The sequence below is a fragment of the Octopus bimaculoides genome, chromosome 10, assembly GCF_046866305.1.
Source record: "Octopus bimaculoides isolate indiv1 chromosome 10, ASM4686630v1, whole genome shotgun sequence".
In the NCBI taxonomy this organism is placed as follows: Eukaryota; Metazoa; Mollusca; class Cephalopoda; order Octopoda; family Octopodidae; genus Octopus; species Octopus bimaculoides.
This window is the reverse complement of record NC_142937.1, coordinates 34,950,783-34,956,782: the sequence shown is the minus strand read 5'-3', so window position 1 is coordinate 34,956,782 and position 6,000 is coordinate 34,950,783.

The window sequence follows — 6,000 nt, the reverse complement described above, 5'->3', positions numbered from 1 at the left end:
AGAAAGAAGACACATCTATAATGTATATACATATGCAAAACTTTTATATACATATATAAAACTTGTTTATAGGCACTTTTACATTATATATGTACATAAAAAGACGTAATCTCACCAACATATACAAATTTACAAAAATACAAATCAACTACCTTCGTACACACATAAGATATTTATATACATGTCCGTATTTCATATTCTTTTACTTGTTTCAATCAGTTGACTGCAGCTATACTGGGCCACACAAAATATTTGTATACATGTATGTATATAAACATAGACATATATGTACACACATGCTCAAGAAGTGTGTGTGTGTGTGTCCAGTTCTGTGATATTGAATAAGAACTGACTTAGTAATGCTCCTATGTTTCCCATGCCTGCATAAAAAAAATAATGATGATGCATGCATTCCATATTTTTACAATATAAATATTCATAACATAACTATCAATGTTTTATTATAGAAAGCTTGAATTTGTCTTCTTGATGTGATTCTGTTAACACATTTAAGTACCAGTGAAATTTTGTCAACTGCCTCCATCAGGAACAGAGCTCTGATGTGACACAATTTGAGCATTTCAGCAAGGAAATTGGCTTCCTAAAGATATGATGAACCAGTGTAATAAAGGTGAGATTCTAGAATTATTGTAGCTCGTTTCTGTAATCAATATTTTATAAGTACAGTGAATTTGCTAAGGGGGAGAGGAAAATATAACATTTTCAGCAGAGTCTATCATCAAGGAAAAATTGAAAGATGGACTGTCTGAAAGAAGATTTTCCACTCCCAACAGCAAGTTCATTGTACTCCTTTAATTGATTTTACTATAAGTCTTGCCGACACAGACCAACACTAGCCACTTTCAAGTTTGTATACCAACATCAACTGGACCTATATTCCTTTTGAGACACCAATTAACTGAGACAACAATTTTGACAAGTATCACATTTTATTAGTAACATACGAATTTAGTTTGACCTTCTTTTTTTTTTTTAAATCATTTTGCATTTGTTTACAGACCATATTTTCATATTCACTCTCCAGTGACCTAGCATATTTGTGCAACCATCATTTGCTTAAATTTATTCACTCGAAATATCAATTTGGTTTCGGTGGATTATTATTTTTTTTTTCCTTCTTTCAACAAAATAGAGTCCAGGTAAATGGTAATGGCTGTTTGCTATTTTGCAGAAACAAAAAAATGTTTAGTTAAATAAAAAAAAAAAGTGGGGGGAAAATCATCTGAGATAAAAAAAAAAAAAAAAAGGATTTAAAAAAAAAAAAACTGAAATTATGCAACTGATAATAAATGCAATAAAATAGGAAAGAAAAAAGAAAAGAAAAAAACAAAACAAAAAGAAAAGATCAGCAACAACCAAAGGTCGAAGAAAAATTGTTTATTGAACTTTTAGTAGTGGACAGTCTATATAAGGGAATGTCTTGAGGAAAACTGACAACTGCATGACTTCAATGTTGAAAATTACCCTTTTGTTTTTGTGCTCTTAATAGCAAGGGTCCTATATGGATTACAGCCATTTCAGTTTTTTCTTTTTCTTCTGACTTTATAAGATACAAGCAAGCAAGTATTAAACTGAGAACCTTAAACCTAGAAATATTCATTACATACAACACATGCATACATAAATTACATTCATACTTAGGGTGTTTACTCCTCTCAGCATAATGTAGGTTAATCTTTCTTGCTTTGAACTTTATCAGATGATAAAAAAAAAAAAAAAACCAAACTAATTTTGTATCTCATCTGAATATCCATTTATCTTAACCCTTTTACATACGCATCACGCTGTTATAGTTAGAAATGCTTTTTTTTTTAATCTAGAAGACCGAAGCGGTGTAACTAGCTACAGCAACACCAATAAATACTTCTGTTTTCTCAAACACAAAACATACCTTCCTGATGTTTACATTTTACTTCAGATTTTCCAGGTTTAACTTAGCAATGTTCGAATTTCGAACGTTTCCCACTCACCCTTCTGGCAGAAACAAAAACAATTGCACTGGGAAAAAAGATTGAACCAAGAGACTGGAAGAAAAAAAAAAAAAAAAAAGATTGAAAAAAAAGACTAAAAAGATTTTTCCTCTGACTACTACTGTGTTGAAACTCTATATAAATATAGTGAGTAAGCAAGTGTAAGCAAATAACAAGACATTAAAACTGATGGTTGCTAATTTCAAATAAGATATTTTAAATTGGAAAGTGAAAAGTGATTAAAAAGACAAACTCACTAGGTTTCCCAGCCAGTGTGGCAAATGATCTTTTATAACTGCCATCTTACCAAGAACATGCATTGAAGTTACAAAACTGCCAACACTCATCCCACTGTACTCTTAATGATGTTATGCTAATGGCTTTAGAGATTAACATAGCTTGCTTCCTTACTTATAATTGCTAAACCATCTTAATCTAACACAACCATGGGTGTTTTGCATATCCAGCGATGTAAATGCAGACGAATGATGATATATAAAATAGATGAACCATTTGCTTTTTTTTTTTCTTCCACCTTAAATTTTGTTAATCTTTATGCTTGTACACAGATTTTTAAAAAAATGTTTGCAGTTCCTATATATTTTTGTTCAACTATAAATTTCACTTAGTTTTGATACATCCGTCTGAAGCGTATACACAATATTTTCTATAAATACCTCCAGTGATTAACAAAATAGACTCTTGCAATGCAGAACTCCCCTAGTAAATATACTCTTGTATCGCATACTTACTTTACAGGACTCCCCCAAGCAAATAGCTTAGTGAACCAATAACTAATTCCCCAACAGATTGTTTTTTTTCTTTCTTTTTAAGCTTAATATTCATTTAAGACATAACGGACGAAATAAAGACTTTAAATGTTTGGTCTCTGGTAGGTAGCACAAAACAACATGCAAAATTGAGGCAATATATAGCTTACAGGGACTGGTTTTAAGCTTTGGCAACAAACGACAAACGTCAACAGATAAAACTTCCAATATTAAAATATTCATATGAAAACCACTAACAATTGCTGGCATAATACCAGTTGTTTTACAACATTACATAAATATTTAAACATACAATGGCGTAACAGTTATTTCAGATCAGAAAAAGTGGGCAGTTAACTAATTGTAAATTTAGTAAGAAAAATTACGATATATGTCAAGTGCCATACAAATATATATAAGTTGAGAGGCACTGTATTTTCTCAAGAGGATTTAATAGAAAAAAAAAAAAGAAAAAAAAAAAAAGAAAGAAAAATAACTTTCAAGTTGGTACCAATTTATAATTCAGATATTCAACATTTATCTATCATGATACCAAACACGTAATCGCATCAGTCACTAGATCACATGTCCAAATGTTGTAGCTCATGAACAACTCAGGAAAATAAAATTTCGCAATATTTCATTTTAACAATAACAGCTAAATTGTTCAAGAGCGCCAGTCAAATATGATTTTAATAAACTGTAAAATTTCAGATTTCATAACCTAAAATAGAAGATAAAGGAGAGTTTTCTTGTGACTAGAACAAATGTAGTTTTAAAACAAAGAAATACATTTTTAAGTCTTTGATATGAATATCAACAAATACAGACTTAGATGTACTTTTTCGGGTTTCAAGCAGTCATCTTAAAAAATATTTTGAAACCATCTGTAACGTCCTTCTGGAAATATTTTGACTTAACACTTCACATAAGATAAAGTGAAGCGTTAGCCAGCACGGATCCATCGAGCAGGCAAGTATTTTAAACAATCCATTTGATGTGTGAGCACTTAAGTCAGCAGTAAAAATCTGGGATTTTAATTAGAGGAGATTAAACTTAAGGCTAATGTAGACATTGCCTAAACAAGAGGCGATAAGATCAATAAACCTGCCCCAACAACAAAGATAATATGGAAAAGTTTCTTGTAATACTTGCTCAAAGTCTTACTAGCACTAGTGGTCTTGGAATAATTAGTTTTGTGCAAACTGTAGATTAACGAATATGATAATGATTTATATTTTCGCTCAGATGATTATTTAAAAATTAACTGAATTCCACTTAATATCTCTACAAGTAATTAATAGAAAGAAATGTAAAACACTAAGTAATTATAAATCTAGTGCTCTAGCATTTTGTTACCATGTAAATCTAATAGTGTCACTAATGAAATGGAACAGAGAAATAACGAACAGTAGTAGCAGTGCAAATAGTAACATGAGTAGCAACAGCTACAGTTATGGCAGAAGAAAAGAAAAACAAGAGTTTGAGAGTTGAAACTGTCTATGGAGAAGGCAGTTTGCAACAACAACAACAACAACAACAACAACAACAACAGGAAACTGATGTCAATGGATGAGAACATTTGTTAGCAATGATATCGAAGAAATGTTATGAGAATGATAAATAGTTCAATCCACTACCTGATTAAATAGAAATAAAACAGCAAAACATCTCATTCTTCTCTATTCAATACACTACATGGTATAAAATGGTTCAGAAAAGATCAGCAGTTTATAAACAGCAAGTCTTGAAGACTGCAGTTAAACTTTCAAGACTATGTTTCTGCAGGAACAAAGCCCTGAATATAGTAATTTTTTTTCCTCTTCTTCTTCATGGCAAGGTTTTATTCGGCAGTGGTTCTAGCACCCTTAGTCTGCGACAGTTATTAAAAACAAGTTTTATAAATTGGACTCCAGTCAATGTAACTATCTGTTCTGACTGGTCTTATCGCATACATTACATAGACCGAAACACCTTTTCGGTATTATGTCTAATGTTGAATAACAATGAAATAACTTGCAACCAATAATGGCCAACACTGAACTAAAAGTATGATTTAACAAACATGGAATCTTTAAAATGTAGCATATAAAGAATTTGAAACATTCATATTGTCTGTTGATATCTAGATAGTACAAGTAGACAATTAGTCAAAGGTTTGCCAAAGAGTCCAATACACAGAAAGAAATTTATAGTTTCACATATCACTAATTTACCGCTTATATGGCAGAAATATCAATTAGTATTGAAAAGATAAATCCTTTTTGTCCAGAATTCAGTAACTAAACGAGAAGTATTTTGACGTTTTACAGAAACTTTCCAGTAGGCAATGAAACTAGCTCAAGTGCAGATTGAAAGTGAAAAAAAAATAAACAAATAAAACTAACTAATACAGAGTGACTAGAGAGAAAATGGAGAAGAAAGTCTCTTCCAGAGTCAGAATAGGTAGGAGAAAATAAAGATAAAATAGAATTGGTTGGATAAGGATATATTCGATAGTATCTTAAATGATACCTACCCGTATGTATTAATCTGAATCATTATGAAGGATAGGAATTCATGTTAATTTAGGGGTTTGTACGTCAAATATTTTAACAATAAATCCTCCACCATATTGTGAGGTAGTTGAATTATCTCTCATAATCTAGAGTTGTTCAAATTTTGTACTTATAAGTACAATTCAGAAGTGGACGTGGTATATCAAATCTTTATATTCTTTTAAGAACTAAGCTATCGCACCCTATGACAAGAAAGAATATCCTCTCCTTGTAATACTTGACATAATTACAGCAGCTATATAAACAGATTTCAAATAGAACTCTAAAGTATTTCAGTATCTTGTTCGAATATGCAGTGATAAGATAGAAAGGAACAATGAATATTAAGGAAAGCAGAAAAATTAAATTAAACACAATGAAGGTTCATTTGATTAGGTGGTACAGCAATTTTAGAATATTAATATTCGGCTGGTTACTTCTATAAAATACCATCAATTTTTCTTTTTGCTAAGTCTTTTTAACTACTAGTACACTTATGAGGAAGATTCAATAATATCCAGAAAAACAGTTAAATATCATGAATAAATTTTAACCGTTGAGAATAGAAAGAATGTAATTTCCATCACAAATTCAAGAAACCTTGTACAGGCTAGTAAAAATCTTAGTTTATAATACATGATAAAAAAAAAAAAAAGAAAAAGAATTCCTATTCAAACAGACTTTTAATACTTTCCTCCTAAA